The sequence below is a fragment of the Mesoplodon densirostris genome, chromosome 1, assembly GCF_025265405.1.
Source record: "Mesoplodon densirostris isolate mMesDen1 chromosome 1, mMesDen1 primary haplotype, whole genome shotgun sequence".
Taxonomy (NCBI): domain Eukaryota; kingdom Metazoa; phylum Chordata; class Mammalia; order Artiodactyla; family Ziphiidae; genus Mesoplodon; species Mesoplodon densirostris.
This window is the reverse complement of record NC_082661.1, coordinates 160,584,512-160,603,462: the sequence shown is the minus strand read 5'-3', so window position 1 is coordinate 160,603,462 and position 18,951 is coordinate 160,584,512.

The following is an 18,951-nucleotide window of genomic DNA, read 5'->3' as shown; positions in this document are numbered from 1 at the left end:
TTGAAATACAACAGTGAATAAAAGAGCTGCTTTTCCAGTCCTCATGGAATTGAGAGTCTATCAGGTAAATGGGAATTTTTAGCATGATGAGTGTTAAAGAGAAGTCCACACTGCTATGGAAATATATAACAGTAAAATGTACCCTAGTCTGAGATCACAGAAGGCCTACTTAGAAAATTAATAATTAAGCTGATTTGAAAGATGAATAGATGATAGCTACTAAATATTGAAGGAATGTTCCAAGAAGGAAGAAACAACATGGTTAAAAACCCTGAGGAGAGAGAATACAGAATATCTTAAAGAAAATCAAGAGAGAACTAGTGTATCTGGGTCCTATAGACCAATAAGGGCAAGTGATTGAATAGAGAGACAGGGGTCATATGATAAGGGGTGTTTAATGTAATTTTAAGGATTTGGGAATTTCTCTTAGGGACAATGGAAAATTATTGGAAAGGTGGTAAACAAGCAAGTGACTTTGGATTTTTGTTTTACAATATTAGCTAAAGGACTCAGGATCTATATAACTCTCCAGAGTTGAAATCTTGGAGATTATCACACCTTTTTTTCTTTTGATGCTCATCATACTCCCTCATGTAAAATGTTTGGGGATGTACTTTCTACAATTCTAGAACATACATAGGATATTTATTTCATGACTCATACTCTCCTGTCCCAATTAAGAATTTAAGAACTTAAAAATTGTAAAACCATCTTATCACACAGGATTCAACTGGTTACACTATTTAAATGTATCACCATGTTGCTTCATGATTAAAAAAAAAAACTTACTAAAAAGTGAGCCTACACTCTAAAACAGTGTTTCAAGTGTAGAGGGAAATTCCATAGAAAAATTACTTTCAAAGAGATTCTGGTCATTTTTGAAAAAAACTACTGTATAGATTTACATGATAATTACTTTGCAGAAGAAAATATTTGATTAAAAAATATATGCTATAGGACAGTGGGCAGACAGCAGAAGCAAGAACTACAGTCCTGCAACCTGTGGAACAAAAACCACATTCACAGAAAGATAGACAAAATGAAAAGGCAGAGGACTATGTACCAGATGAAGGAACAAGATAAACACCAGAAAAACAATTAAATGAAGTGGAGATAGGCAACCTTCCAGAAAAAGAATTCAGAATAATGATAGTGAAGATGATCCAAGACCTCTGAAAAACAATGGAGGCAAAGATCGAGAAGATGCAAGAAATGTTTAACATAGACCTAGAAGAATTAAAGAACAAACACCTAGAAGAATTAACAAACAAACAAACAGAGATGAACAATACAATAACTGAAACAAAAAATATACTAGAAGGAATCAGTAGCAGAATAACTGAGGCAGAAGAACAAATAAGTGACCTGGACACAGAATGGTGGAATTCACTGCCCCAGAAGAGAATAAAGAGGAAAGAATGAAAAGAAATGAAGACAGCCTATGAGACCTCTGGGACAACATTAAATGCACCAACATTCACATTATAGGGGTCCGAGAAGAAGAAAGAGAGAAAGGACCCAAGAAAATATTTGAAGAGATTATAGTCAAAAACTTCCCTAATGTGCAAAAGGAAATAGCCACCCAAGTCCAGGAAGCGCAGAGAGTCCCAGGCAGGATAAACCCAAGGAGAAACACACTAAGACTCATGGTAATCAAATTGACAAAAATTAAAGACAAAGAAAAATTATTAAAACAACAAGGGAAAAATGACAAGTAACATACAAGGGAACTCCCATAAGGTTAACAGCTGATTTCTCATCAGAAACTCTACAAGCCAGAAAGGAGTGGCACAAAATATATAAAGTGATGAAAGGGAAGAACCTACAACCAAGATTACACTAGCCAGCAAGGATCTCATTCAGATTTGATGGAGAAATCAAAAGCTTTACAGACAAGAAAAAGGTAAGAGATTTCAGCACCATCAAACCAGCTCTACAGCAAATGCTAAAGAAACTTCTCTAAGCAGGAAACACAGAGAAGAAAAGGATCTACAAAAACAAACCCAAAACAGTGAAGAAAATGGTAATAGGAACATACATATCGATAATTATCTTAAATGTGAATGGATTAAATTCTCCAACCAAAAGACACAGGCTAGCTGAATGGATACAAAACAAGACCCATATATATGCTTTCTACTGGAGACCCACTTCAGACCTAGGGACACATACAAGCTGAAAGTGAAGGAACAGAACAAGATATTCCATACAAGGGGAAATGAAGAGAAAGCTAAAGTAACAATACTCTTATCAGGTAAAATAGATTTTAAAATAAAGAATTTTACAAGAGACAAGGAAGGCACTACATAATGATCAAGGGATCAATCCAAGAAGAAGATATAACAATTATGAATGTTTATGCCCCAACATAGGAGCACCTCAATACATAAGGCAAATGCTAACAGCTATAAAAGCGGAAATCCACAGCAACATAATAATAGTGGGGGACTTTTAACACCTCACTTACACCAATGGACAGATCATCCAGGCAGAAAATTAATAAAGAAACACAAGCATTAAATTACACAATAGATCAGGTAGATTTCATTGATATTTATAGGACATTCCATCCAAAAACAACAGATTATATTTTCTTCTCAAGTGCACATGGAACATTCTCCAGGATAGAATACATCTTGGGTCACAAATCAAGCCTGGGTAAATTTAAGAAAATTGAATTCATATCAAGCATCTTTTTCAACCACAGCACTATGAGATTAGAAATAAATTACAGGGAAAAAATGTAAAATACACAAACACATGGAGGCTAAACAATACATTACTAAATAACCAAGAGATCACTGAAGAAATCAAAGAGGAAATAATATATATAATATATATGTATATATATGATAATATAACCTCTCATACTGCTTTTATTTTATAACATCTGAAAGTCTAAATGTCTCTTAGTCTACTTGCTATCTAGTTGATGTTTTTGTATTGGTTTTTGGCACCATCATAGACTTCAGTTCACATAATCTTACCTATTTGCTCCATAGCAGTTACATCCAGGACACTCAACATAATAAACACTCATCCTATATCTAGGTTCCAGATATTCTACCTACGTCTTTCTGGCCCCATCCCTAGAACTTATTTATACCCATGGTACACCTCCATGAATACAGTGTTCCTTCCTGAAAATAAAATAAAGCAAAATCAGAAAACACTTACTTATTCCTCACTCTCCTGCCTTTTCCCTGTCTTATCTATTCAGTTTCCTGGGTCTCAGTTATAAGAACTTGATAAACCAACACTTGGAATTATAGTATGGCACTGTTTCCCATGGTGACTGGTGTCAGTTCTTTCCTTTTATCATCTGTTCTAAATTATTCTGAAATTATCTTTCTTTTCAGCATACAACCAAAATGCATCAGCATTAGTGTAGAATCTGTAGTTAAACATACACATATTGGCTATGTGAGTTAAAGTAAATTCACCCTGTATTAATATTGGCATACAGTATAACATCCAGAGACACACTCTTACAGGATAACTGAAATACTTACCTTTAATATATGAGAATTTGTTTTGAAAAATAAACCCTACACTTGCACACAAAAGTAACATTTACCAAAAAATTTCCAAGTTATTTTCTCAGAGGAATATCTCCTACTATTATCATGAGAGTTGGATGTCAGGAGCAATTTAATTATCTCATACTTTTAGAGAGTTATATCCTTTGCTTAAACATTAGAAATTAAGGTTTTAAGTCTGGATATAAATACAAAAAATAGGAGGTTGGCAATATAAGGTTTTACATGTAACTAAGAATATTTTTTTATAAAGTTGTTTTGTTTTTAATGTTGGCTTTATAGCCAATTAGGTTTTGCTGTGTTATGGGACATTTCATATTTAACAATGAGTTAAAAAAGTGTTTTCCATATGCTAAAGTTTTCAGAGATACTAATGAGCAATTTAGAATCTTATTTAAAAGAAAAAATATATATTCCAAAGTAATTTCACATTTTGTAAGAATTATGATTTGTAAATGTACACCTTATATATTAAAGCAAAGTCTAGTCAATACACATGTAAATAATGGAATTAATGATATAAAATATGAACAACTTGTCAAATAAGGTTGCAGATGGTTAGCAGTCATTTGTTTTTACATGAAAATCAAATTATAAAAATTGGGGAAAACCAAAAAGTCATGTACTTTTATCTGTCTAAGTGGATTGATTATCTAATCATCTTTTTAAAGGCTTATGTGCTCTCAAATATATTATGAATCGTTCTGAACTAAAAGATAATTTTTATGAAATGAATATGAAGGTTTTGTGTTGATCTTTATTTTTCAACAATGGGAGCAATGTTTCAATCTCAAACACTGTTATCAATAAGCCATTCTTACAAAGGCACTCAGATTTAATGGGATCAGTCTGTGAATCAATTTAAACATCAGGGCATGTTTTTCAAAAAACGATAGATAGAGCCGTCAGTCAGCAATTAGTGGATGTAATCAGGGAAAGAGATAGTCAAAAGGAGCCGTGCGAAAGCTGCTGTCATCTCAAAGTGACTATGCATATTCCCAGACCACACCCTCTGGAGAGCAATATCAGAGATTTTATACTACAGAAGAAATATACTTCAATAAAATAATCGAACCAGTCAATAAACAAATAAGTAAACAAGCAAACAAGCTCTAGAGGAGTACAGAGAGGACCAATACCCAGATTTGTTATAATATCTTGTTGAAAATGTCCAATTTCTATCAAAACCTGTGAGACATGAAAATAAGAAGGAAAACATGAATTAAACACCAGAAAAAAAAGTAGGCAACAGAAACTTTCTATGAAAGAAATCAATGTTGGATTTAACAAAGATCTTAAAGTAGCCATTATAAATACATTCAAAAACTAAGGAAAAGCATAGTTTTAAAAGGAAAGGAAAGTAAGATGACTATATTTCATCAAAAAGAGATTATCAATAAAGAGAAAATATAAAAAACCTGTGAAAATTCCACAGTGGAAAAGTACAACAACTAAAGTGAAATTTTTATAAATGGGTTTCAACAATAAATTTGAACAGCTAGAAGAAGAAATTAGCAAACTTGAAGATAGATTGCTAGAAATTATATAATTTGAAAACCATAGAAAATAATGAAAAAATAATGAACAGAGACACAAAGAAATTTAGAACAATATTTAGTGCCCAACATACATGTAGTTGGAGTGCCAGAGGAGAGGAAAGAAAGGAGCCTGCAAAACATTTGAGGAAACAAGGTTCAGAAATCTCCCCAGTTTGGTGAAAACATTAAATTACACATTCAAGTACCACAGTGAGCTCTAAGTGGAATAAAAAGAAAACGGCCCATAAACAAGCTCACCATACTAAGAATGTTGAAAGCCAAAGACATTGAAAGCAGCAAGGGAATATCTACTAGTCACTTACAAGGGAACCCCAATAAGATTAAAAGCTGACTTTTCATCAGAAATTGTGGAGACCAGAAGGTTGTGACTTAACATACTCAAAGTGCTCAAAGGAAAAAAAAGGTATCAGCCAATAATAGTACATTCAACAAAACTCTTTCAAAAATAAAGATAAAAACATAAAATCTTAGATAAAAATGGAGAGAAGCTGTTTCTAACAGACTGTCTTACAAGAAATAATAAAAGCATTTCTTCAGGCTGAAAGAAAGTGACTCCTGACAGTAACACACACACACACACACACACACACACACACATACACATGCATATTTAAATAAAGATGACTAAGTGAATATAAAATACAGTATAAATGCATAATTTTTCACCTTCTTTAAACTGGTTTTTTTAATTGTATAAAGCAATGTGTATATAATTATATTATTGAACCTATAACATTTAGAACTGTAGTATAATTGCTAATGATATCACAAAGTAAGTGGGTGGGAGCAGAGTTCTACTGGGCTAAGGAAAAGACAACAGATCATAACTCAAACCTATAGGAACAACAAAAAAAAGACAAGAAATAGTAGATAGAAAGGTTAATATTACAAAACTTGCAAATGTATACATGCTTTCATTTCTCAACTTCCTAAAAAGACAAAATTATATCAAGTAATAGACAAAACAATGAATGTTGGGTTTGTAACCCAACACTGTATATAGATGTAATGTGTATAATAATACCACAAAAAAAGAAGAAAAAGTGGGTAGAGTTATACAGGAGTAATATTTATATATCTTACTAGAATTGTGATTTATCTTATAGATTCTGATAGATTGAAATGTATATAGTAAGCCCTAGAGCAACAATTAAGGAAAAAACTCAGAAAACTATTGAGAAAATATAATTAATGAAATTAAAACATTACATTAGGAAATACTTAATTCAAAAGAAAATCATAAAAGAAGAATAGGATGAAAAAGATACAAGGCATATAGGGAAAAAATAAAATGATGGTGTAAATTCAACTATATCAATAATAACATTAAATTAAATAGATTAAATATCTGCTGAAGGCAGAGATTGTCAGACTAGATGACAAAATAAGATTCATCTACATGCTGTCCACAGGAGACACACTTTATCCAAAGATAAAAGTAAATTGAAGAAAAAGTAATGGAAAAAATATATCGTGAAAACAGCAAGCACAGGAAAACCTAAGTGGCTGTAATAATATCAGACAAAATAGATTTTAAAACAAAAAAATTTACAGTGATGAAGAGTAATATTTTATAATAATAAAAGGAGCAATCCATCAGGAAGATATAATAATTTTAAAACATATGTACCTGACATCTAGACACCAAAATACGTGAAGCAAACTCTTTCAGAAATGAAGAGAGGACTAGATTATCAACAGTATTTGTTGGAGACTATTACATCCCCACTTTTAAGAATGGATAGAATAATTAGGCAGTCCATCAACACAAAAATAGAAGACTTAAGCAAGAGCAACACTGTAAACCAACTAAACCTAAGAGACATTTACAGAAGATTCAATGTAAAAACAGTAGAGTATATATTCTTCTCAAGTGCACATGGAACATTCTTCTGGAAGACCTTATCCTCGGCTATAAAATAAACTTCAATGAATTTACAAGGATTAAAATCATACAAAATATGTTCTCATACCAGAATGAAATGAAATAAGACACCAACAGCAGAAAGATGTGGAAAAATCATAAATATGTGGAAATTAAACAACATACTCCCAAATAGCCAATGAATTAAAGAAGAAATAACAAGAGAAATTAGAAAATATTTTGAGAAGAAAGAAAATGAAGACACAGTGTAACATCTCATATGGGATGCAGCAGAAGCAGTGCTTATGTTTAAAGGGAATTTTATTGTAGTAAATGCCTTTATTAAAATGGAATTTTTAAAAAAGACCTCAAAGCAATAACCTAACAGTCACATTAAGAAAGTGGAAAAAGAAGAGTCAATTAAAACAAAGCAAACAGAAGGAAGGAAATAATGAAGGTTAGAGCAGACATCAGTGAAATACAAAATAGATAAACAATTGAGAAACTTAACAAAACCAAAAGCTGGTTCTATAAACAGGTTAATAATAATGACTAAGCTTTAGCTAGATTGACTAAGAAAAAAAATATACAAATTATTAATCAGAAATGAAATAAGAGACAATACTTCTTTATAGAAATAATTTAAGGAATTTACAGAAATAAAAATAATTATAAGGGAACACAGACTCCCAGCTTCCAGCACCATGAGTAATAAATTTCTGTTACTTATAAACTACTCAATCTGTAGTAATTTGTTATAGCAACCCTAATGGACTGACAGACATGAATTTGGGGGGACCAAGGATGGAATGTTATAGATTGAATGTTTATGTTCCCCCCAAATTCATGTGTTAAAGAAAACGTAATTTCAGCATGGGGGTGTTTGGAGGTAGGGCCTTTGGGAAATGATCAGGTCAAGAGGGAGGAGCCTTCATGAATGGGATTAATTCCTTTATAAAAGAGACCCCAGAGAGATCCTTTGCTCCTTCTGCCACATGAGGACTCAGTGAAAAGATTAAATCATGAATTCCAGAAAAGACTACTACTGGAGGAGAATAAATACATTTTAATTTAAATATCAAGTAGGGTAAATTCAATTGACAATGGTCTTATCTCAGTTAATATTGAATAGCAATTTGTAAATCCAGAGGGTACCATCATCCTGAATGTGAATAACTTTATTTCATGTATGTGATCCTTAAAGTCATTTTTTGAAAATCTCATCGGTCTAAGATTGACATAAGATACCTGATGTTTTAAAATCTCCCCCCTTAATTAGATTTAAATGGGAATGAAGAATTAACAATATAACTAGATATTTCAAATTCCATTTAAATATTTTCAAAACATTCTAAAATATGTAGGTTATGTTTCAAATTAATAAAACTTTTAATCTCATTAATTTAAAATGAGATAGAACCATGAATTAGTCAAGAAAGAAATAAAAGGAATGAAAGTAGGATAAAAGCCCGGAGAGAGGATGGGCGAAATCAATGGAGGAAAAGATGGAGGGAGGGCAGAGGGAGAAAGAAGTAGAAGGAACAAAATCATGAAAACAGTTAATTGAACTAATGTGAAAATACATCTGTTCTTTCAGAGAACAAGCCCTTTAAAGTGACTGATTAGCATGGAGTGCTGCGGGCTATTGCATAACTATTGATTTAATGAATACAGTTGATTGTACTTTTTCAAAAGTTAGAATTGCTAAGATTGTAGGAAGTTTAAAAAGCACAGAGTTCATTTTCTTGCCCTTGAGCAGAAATATTCCAATCACTCAGAAGCCATAGAATTTATCTCATTTTTTAAATATCCAGAGAAGATCATGCAACTCCCTCCAGAAACATATCTTAGGCTCACAAAGAACAGTGTCGCGGAAGCATAACTTTTAGTTACCCACACAAATATCTCATTATGTAATGTTGAAAAGATAGAGATACTCTGGTTTTAAAGTAGCTGTATGCTTACAGATGGGTCTGAAAATGGAGAATTAAGAAGACTGGGCTTGGTGGTGGTAAAGACTCTTCTTTCAAGTGTAAATTTTAACAGAAAAAAAATAACTGACATTATAAGTGAAGTAATATTATGGTAGATACCCCTTTATCAAAGAAAATATGGATTTCAAAGGGAATAAATGTGATGTTTAATCCGTTGACTGAGTCCAAGCCAAATAATCACTATTTAAAGGGATAATGAAAAGTAACAGTAGGTTAAGAAAGAAAAAACAAAAACACGTATCTTCAAATTCTTAATTCTTACCTAAAATACAAAACCTAAATATTTACTAAGATCCTTGGTTGATTTACCTATATAAATGCACACATATGAAGTTTAAGGACAAACAGCTGCTTTAATTACTTAGTTATAATTTAGATAACTGTACAGTAAATCTAGATTAACTTTTATGTTGACTTGTGGCCATTGTCATTTTCCAGTTAAAGAAAAAGGAAAAGAAAGAATATGGAATCATGCTAGGTACAAGGAAATACTAACAATACTTTCTTTTGTATACCAAATTTGAAATGCTAATTCCACTGAGAGAAGGCTTTATTCATTCTAACTCATGACAAATTATATAGAATCCTGTTTCACTATTAAAAACAGGCCTTTAAAATATGTTTTTGCTTTACTTTTCAAGTTGTCAACTTTACCATTTTTATGAATAAAGACCTTAATTAAATGACAGCCTGAATTTTGGCCTCTCTCACATAAGATTTTAAGCAAATTAGAATTGTAATAAATTTTTCATGTGACAAATATTTTAATTGCTTCAAGTGAAATAATTGTTTTGTCCATTTCATTAAATCTTTTAGTTTAAGCTATAGCTTTAAAATTTAATAGAGATGCTCTTATATGGATATTTATTGATTAAATAATATAGTTTCTTTAAAAGATTTCTTCTTTTGACTAAATAACTTTAAAAAGTGAATATTTAGGCCCCAAATCCTCTGGATTATACAGAACTGAAAGAGAATTACTATTTAAATCTGTAGTATTATGGAATATAATACCTGTGTAATTATAGTATATATAATATATAATACCTGTATAATTGTGCCATAGACTATGTCTCTTCTTATCAATTTTTATTTCAACAAAAATAACAGGCTACTGAAAATAAATTTGTTTACAACTGACTTCACAGATTTTTATAATCAGATGAATTCTCATTCATATTTATCATCATTTGACATACATATCTACTTTTAAAAATTTAATAAATATTATATAGGGAGTATATATTTACCTAGTTGAAAATAATTCAGATTTTATTATGACAAACATTTTTTCCAATAGCATTTAAGATGTAAGAAACCTTGTATTTCTTCACTGTTCTGAATAAAATCTATCCCTTGCATTCTTCTGGAATAGTCAGTAATATAACTCCAGCGTTTACTGAAACATCCATCTACTTTATGTAAGCCTTTAATCAAAACCATGAGGACCTGAATTTTTCTGTGATTTTACTATTGTCCAGTTTGCAATTGCTTTTGTAGTAATTTAAATAGTAGATGATTGCTATGACCAATTCTATATATTTATTTACTGTCTTTTCTCAGAGATATTACATTTTCAAAGAAAATTGATAATTTTGTCAAATTAATCTTGGGTGGCCCTGGCCTGCAGCAGCTTGAACCAGGGTTTCAGTTCCTGGCCAGTGATTGAGATCAGATCACGGTGATAAAAGCATTGAATCCTAGCCACTAGACCAGTGGACAGCGACAAGGCCCTGGCCCTATGGCTTTGCAGAAAAAGAATTCCCACAAAGACAGAAAGTAGTGAAACAAGCAAAGTATTTATTAGGAGAAAAAAAAAGAGTACAGTGCGTGTGGATAGACACATGGGTGGGCTCAGAAAGAGAGTCACACCCTTGTGGCACTTTGAATCACTTATATGGGGCATTTCTTCCGGGTTTCCTTTGGCCAGTCATTTTGATTTGCCTGGTTCAAAGTCCATATTTGGTATATCTCAGGATTGTCCCGTGTGTGCGTGCACATCTCTTAGCCAAGATGGATTCTACCTAAGAGGTCTATGGGTAGACTTGACATCACTTGGCATCATTCCCCTTTTGACCTCCAGGGAGCCTTTCTGTGCATATGTAGTCATGAAGGTCTCCTGACTTCGAGATTGAGGAATATATGGTCTCTTATCTTCTACCTGGGCTGGGCCCATCCTCTTTTCTTATTTGTCCTGTTTTTCTCTTCTTGGAGTATCGGTTCACAAGGAACGAATTCCAACTGTGTGCCCTGGGGGCCCATCTATGCTGCCTCAAAATCACCCATCTTACCTAAGACATGATTTATCATAAGGTGGTAAAACCTTCACTCCTTTCACTCCAGTCCTTTCAAAACCTTCTCAGACTGGTCACTAATCTCAGTCAAATGTATTTATTCATAATCAAATAACAATCATGATGTAGTATGAGAAGGAAAAGAAAATGTATAAAGATAACTTATTTATAGAAAATATCTTACAAATATTAACATAAAAGAATCAACAGCCAAACATTAGACTTTTAAAAAGTATTCAGAAAACCAAGGAAGCTAGATATTATATTAATAAACAAACTCAAGTATGTATGATAAGGTAAAATTCATGTTATAAATGGACTGGATTATTCTTGAAATTTCTACCACTATTGAGCTAGATTTTACTTTCCCATGTTTTATAGTCATATATAAAAAGAAAAAAGTGTTTTACATAATTTTTAACTTTATGACAAACAACAATGCAATCAAAATGATAAACTACAGCTTACATTTGGCTGGTCTCATTATCAGAGAACACAGGCAGTCATGAGGGTGTGGTTAATGGCAAAGCACATTGACCTTCTAAAGAAGCAGGGACACTCCCCTTTGGACAATTGTAAAAGAGTGCTGACCTAGCATTGCTGGCTATTCAGAATTTTTCAAGAAAAAGCAATTCTTAAAATGTTTTATGAGATAAAGTAGTTTAAGAAGGGTTACCTATTTCAAAAACAGACAGATATATAAATAATAAAGCAACTAGTGAGGGGAAAAATCTGTATTCAGTGTTCAAGTTATAGGTAATTTGTGACTCCTAGATCTTCAAAATCAATGCCTATATAAGGTTGTCTCTGGGGCTTCCCTGGTGGCGCAGTGGTTGACAGTCTGCCTGCCGATGCAGGGGACACGGGTTCGTGCCCCGGTCTGGGAAGATCCCACATGCCGCAGAGCAACTAAGCCTGTGTGCCATGACTGCTGAGCCTGCGCGTCCGGAGCCTGTGCTCCACAACAGGAGGGGCCACAACAGTGAGAGGCCCATGTACTGCAAAAAAAAAAAATGTTGCCTCTGGAATGCAAGACATATTCCTTTTTTCCATGTCCTGAAATATGAAAAATAGGTCAACTTCCTCAAAGGCCAAGAATCCCTGTGCTGATACCAATTCCTGACACAATGCATGGCATATTGTGTGGGTTATAAAAAGTCAACTTTATTTGTTCTAGATGAGTTCATAGCTTTAAAATTAAAGTATATTAATTAATTTTAATAATCATATATTTATCTTCTATACCTGTATGAAGAAGTTTCTAATTATTTAACCTTTTTTTCCTTGCATGTATGTCCGTTCTCAGTTGGTAGAACCTTGGAATTTAGGCTCATGGGAAAGCTATTAGAGAGTAATGACTAAAATAGGATTCTAAAAATGGGAGAAGCCTTTTTATACCTACAAAGTTGTCTTTGACACCTACAGAGTTGTACTGAAGTCCATAGATACCTGACTGCTGAGTTGCAAAAAGGAGAATGAGGATATCTAATATGAAGTTGACATAACAGCATTAAAATTGTTTTTTTAATTGAAGGTTTCTGTCTCTTCACTTTAAGTAATTAATATCTTTAATTTTATATCTACCATACTACTATTTACTTGCTATTATCATTAATTAATTAATTAATTAAAAAAATATGTTGGGGGTAGGAGTTTATTTGTTTATTTATTTTGGCTGTGTTGGGTCTTCATTTCTGTGCAAAGGCTTTCTCTAGTTGTGGCAAGCAGGGGCCGCTCTTCATCACGGTGTGCGGGCCTCCCACTATCACGGCCTCTCTTGTTGCGGAGCACAAGCTCCAGACACGCAGGCTCAGTAGTTGTGGCTCACAGGCCTAGTTGCTCCATGGCATGTGGGACCTTTCCAGACCAGGGCTCGAACACGTGTCCCCTGCATTAGCAGGCAGATTCTCAACCACTGCGCCACCAGGGAAGCCCACTTGCTATTATTTTATATTCAATTTTCTTTTCTTTCTTGGCCTCTTTTTGATTCATGAATTATTTTTACTGTTCCTTTTTTTATTTACAATCTTTTTTATTTATTTTTTTATTTATTTTTAAATTTTATTTATTTTTTCTGCTTTATAACAAATTTAATCAGTTACACATATACATATATTCCCATATCCTCTCCCTTTTGCGTCTCCCTCCCACCCTCCCTATCCCACCCCTCCAGGCGGTCAAAAAGCACCGAGCTGATCTCCCTGTGCTATGCGGCTGCTTCCCACTAGCTATCTACCTTACGTTTGGTAGTGTATATATGTCCATGCCGCTCTTTCACTTTTTACTGTTCCTTTTTTCCCTATGCTGTTAATTATGATTTATTTTATTGATTCACTTAGATATTACCATATGCTCCCTTTACAAATTGCAGTTTAAATATTATTACTTTTATCACTCTTCTGATAATGCTAGAATATCAGAACATTTAAATTCCATTTCCCCCCTCTCCTTTTGCTTTTCATTTCTATGCATCTTTTGTCTACAAATTTATGTGTATCTGACATGATGATTATTCAGTTAAAAACATTTTGCACTAACAGATTTTGAAAAATTATGCCATGTTTTGAATGATATTTTTAATGTCATTTTAATCTATAAAACTATAAAAAGTAATATTTATCATCCCAGTTTCAGGCAAAAAATTCACTCATTCTCTCAACACAGCAGTTTCTAGACAAAGAATATTATTTTAAAAACATATTTGAAATATACTCTGTGCATGCCTAAACCAAATTGAAATAAAAAGTAAATATCTTTGTATGATTCTTTAGTCTGTTGTACTCATGCACTATTTTCATGTTTCAAAGAACTCACATGATCTTTATTTTGCCCTAAATGTATTTTTTCTATGCTAAACTTATACAGTATGGTGTGATTTTAAAGCAAAATACCCTGAGCTCCCAATATGACAATGGACCATAGAAAGAGTAAGATGAATATTTGAGAATTCCTGGGTGGTTTGGCTGACTGAAGAAGCACACATGATGTACATGTGAAAACAATGGGTTAAGTATCATCTACTTTTGCTCAAAGCAAAGAAAATTAATCACCATGTACTTCTGATTCTGATTTTGAATACCTGATTAAATGCTCGTCCTCAGACTCTCCACAACCTTCAAGATAATGACTCATTCACTGCCAACATATTAGGGTCAGAATTATCCCCAGAAACAGAACCAATCGGACATAAGAAATTGGCTTGTGCTATTATGGATGCTGGCAAACCCAAAATCTATAGAGTTGATATCTCAGTTCCTGTTCAAAGGCCATCAGGTTGCTGTAGAACCAGGAAGAGCCAGTGATCCAGTTTGAAGCCTGTCAGAAGAAGAGATAATTATCTCTTCCTTGGAGGAGGGTCAACATTTTGTTCCATTCTGACCTTAAAATAATTGGATGAGACTCACATATATTATGGAGGTCACTCTGCTTCACTCAGTCTACCAATTTAAATATTACTCATCCAAAAACACTCTCACAGAAACATTCAGATGTTTATGTTCATGTCATCAAATTTGGGAAGTTTTCAGCCATTATTTCTTCAAATATTCTCTCTGCCCCCATCTCTCCCTCTTCTACTTCTGGAATTTCGACAATGTGTGCATTCATCTCTTTGATGGTGTCCCACAGGTCCCTGAGGTTCTCTTCACATTTCTTCAATTTATTTTCTTTTTATTTCTTAGATTTGATCATTTCCATCATTCTAAGTTCACTGGTTCTTTTTCAGTCTGTTCGAATCTGCCTTTGAATATCTCTAGTGGATTTTTCATTTTCTTGTTATCTTTAAGTTCACTTGTTCTTTTTTGGTCTGTTCAAATCTGACTTTGAATACCTCTAGTGGATTTTTCATTTTCATTATTATACTTTTCACCTCCAGAATTTATTTTTAGTTCCTTTTTAGGTTTTCTCTCTCTTTGTCGATGTTTCCATTTTGTTCATAAATTGTTTTCTTGACTTTCTCTTTATCTTTCTTTAATGTTTTGAGCATATTTAAGATAGTTGTTTTAAAGTCTTTGTTTAGTAGATCCACCATCAGGTTTTTGTCAGGGACAGTTTCTGTTGATTGATTTTTCCTTTGAATAAGCCATGCTTTCCTGTTTGTTTGTATACCTTGCGATGTTTTGGTTGAGACCTGGACATCAAATAATTGAATCAAATAATGTAGCAGCTTCGGAAATCAAAGTCTCTCCCTTCCCCAAGGTTAGCTGGGTTTTGTTGTTGTTTTCACTTTTTTGATTGTTGTAGGCTGTTTTTGTATCGAGGGTCAGTATGAGGTGTAATCTCAAGGTCTTCTCAGGTCTTTTCTTAGCCTGCACCTTCCTCTGGGCATGCATGGTTTGTGTTTAATTTCCCCCTAATATGTAGTTGCTTTTGATGTCCTCATCTTCAATATTTGGCTCCCAAAAGGGTAAAATTAGAAAAATAAAGGGGAGGTGGACAACATGTGCCAGCCCTTTAAATTCTGTGAAAGTCATTTCAACCACAGAAAGAGGGGCTTGAAACATGAGTGGAGGTGTGACAACAATGGCTGGCCACTTCTGTGTCTGCATGTCTGTGATCAGAAGCAGCACTGAGGTATCAGAGCACATATCTCCAATCTTTGGAGGACAACATCTTTTTGCCCACCCTGGCTTCTGAATACTGTATGTAAACTGCTCCAGGAACATGTGAACAGGAGCCTGTCATAGAGCTAAGGAGTGAGGGATGGGTAGGTACTACTGTACTAAGATCTGAAATTTATGAAAATTAGCCACAATTTACCATCCAAGCCATGATCTGCAAGTGGTGACCATCAATAGGCTCCAGTGTTCTAAAATAGTTACATCAGACAGATTCTGCCAGTGTAATTGTTGTCTATTTGGGGAGAAAGATTTCTGGTGCTTCCTACTCTGCGACCTTCCCAGAATTTTCTCATCAAGAGAGTTATATTTTTAACACATAACCATTATTTCTTTGTTCAGTAAATACACATTTGATTTACCTTTGTAGTTTTATGTCTGTCATTTTACATTCTTTTCTGACAATAAATTCTCAGTTTGTGTGAAAATGTGCTTACTTTGTCATCACTTTTAAGGTGTTTTCACTGAGTGTGGAATTATAATTTAATAATTATTTTCTTTTGACACTTTGAGGATATCATTCCATTGTCCATGTCTTCCATTATTTCTTCTGAAAAGTCAAATTAATGTCTTACTATTGCTCCTTTTATGTTTTTCATTCCTCCCTCCCTCCCTTCTTCTTCCTCTTCCTCTTCTTTTTCTTCTTCCTTCTCCTCCTCCTCCTCTTCTCCTTTTCCTCTTCCTGCTCTTCATCCTCCTCCTCTCAATTACAATTTACAGAATATCCTGAATCTGTGATTTACTGCCTTTTGACAGTTTTTGAAAAAAATTTTAAAATATTGTATCTTCAAATGTCTAATGCCATTCACTCTCTTCTTTTTCTCTGAAATTCCAATTACATGTACCTTTGAACTTTTCCTTTTGTCCCACAAAGTTTTAAAACATTTTTGTGTATTTCTCATTCACCCCTCTGTGCTTCAGTCTATATGATTGATATTGATATATCTTCTAGTTAGCTATTTCTGACTTCAGTGGTGTCTAATGTGAAAATTAATAAAGGGAAATCCCACTAAAGTGGAATCAGGAGACCAGAAGGGGGAGCTCTCTGCAGTACCACTCGATGTTGATTACAGGAAGAATTGCCAGTTGCAGACCCTAACAAAAGAATCATCAACAAGAAAGAATCATCAGTTACAGGCCCCAACGGGAAAAGATGTACATTGCATCTACTATAAGAAATTGACTATGCCAGCAGCCCAGCCAATGAGAAACCATTACCACCCTGAACTCTCACATTTCCTCAATGCTCTTTCATTCAGAACAACCCCTCCCAACTTCTTCCTTTTTCTCTATAAAATAATGTTCATCTCTTTTGTTTGTTGGCCTTGCCTATGGCTTTTGCTATAGCTTGCTTGTCCCAAATTGTAATTCCTCTGCTGTTCCTGACTTAACCCATTTTTGCTGGTAAAATAACTCACTGTTTTACTTTTAAGGTCAACACTAATTTTTTATGAAAGCTATCACTAGATTGTTTATTACAAATGTTTGATTTTTCAGTTTCAATATGTCTATTTAATTTTTTGTTACACAATTCTATGGAAAAAATTCTTTTTTCAATTGTTTTCTCCATATTTTGGTCTCTTTTCTTAAATATAACAATCATAGACTTTTAAAGACTTTGACACCAATCTCTAATATCTGGATAATCCTTGGAAATATTTTTCTTTGGGACCTGATTTTTGTCATGATTTTTGGTCATGTGGCATGTCTGATAGGTTTTTTTTTTTAATTGACTGTAGTATATTTTGTATAAAAAATATAAAGACCCCGAATGATGTTAAATTCTTACAGAGAGAATATAATTTTCCCTTTATTAGAGTGATAAAGTGGTAGTCAATATCTTTTATCTAGTCAGGGACTGTGCTCACCCCCAGATGGGTTGCTGTTCTGGTAATGCTTATGCTACCTCGACATTTCTATTAGCTCTTACATGTTCTCAAATTAGAGTCCTGAGTGTTCTTCATGGTCTCTCTGGATTTTTGTTTCATAAAAAAGCAAATAACTTCTTTGCTTTCAAACATCTTTTCACTTAGGAATTTAGCTTCCTGCTCAAGTTGCACAGCCCAAAACTTCAGCAGATGCCCTAGGAAAAAGAAAACAGATTATGTAGTGCCTCACCCATGTGTCCTTCAAAAGCTCTGCTGTTTTTCTGTCCCCAGAAGGGCCATCTTGGTTTTTTTGGCTTGTATCTTTATCTAATAACTGAAATACCTCCAGGGCAATATTAGTGGCTGGGTTCAGATTACCTCTCCGTGGCTTATAATTTTCTGCAGCTTTAGCCCATTCCTGCTTTTTCTGTTCTCAAAAAGATAATTTCTCTGAATTTTTTAAAATAGATTTCATTAGAAGTGCTGACTTACTAATAGCTTCTCAATATCACTCAGAAGCAAAACTGTGTATTTATTGAATTAGCCAATTATTTCTAGAACAACCATATGATAAAAACTATATTGGAGATTTTCAACATGTATGTTAGGAACACATTACCAAGATTGTATATATATAAAATGATAAATATATATCTTAATGATAAAACTTTGTGAATGATACAATCACATCATTCAATTAGAAAGATAGTGTAGAATTGTCAAAGGTTCTTTTGCCATGAGATAATATATTGGAGAATTTGATTTATTCTTAATTTTAAGGTAGATAAGCTGTTATATTAATTTATTAACATTAACTGTCACACTTTGATTCCAGAAACATTTGCTATAACTTTGAAACTGAGAGAAAGTGATCTTTTTTGTTGTTGTTTTGTTTTGTTTCTTTGGCCATGCTGAACAGCCTATAGGAGTTTCCTGACCAGGGATCAAACCCATGCCCCCTGCAATGGAAACGTAGAGCCCTAACCACTGGATGGCCAGGGAATTCCCAAGAGAAAATAATGTCTTTAAATGAGGCCGGGGGGCTTGAGGAGGAATGTCTTACATATTTCTCCAAATAAGCTGAGTACAATTTTAAAAGGGCATAGAGAGAAAATACCTTATAAATTTCCAAGAAATAAAAATTCAGTTTAAAAAAATTCTCTCATTTCATAATGAATGAAAAAGAATTCAGTTCAATAATGTTGAAATATGGACAG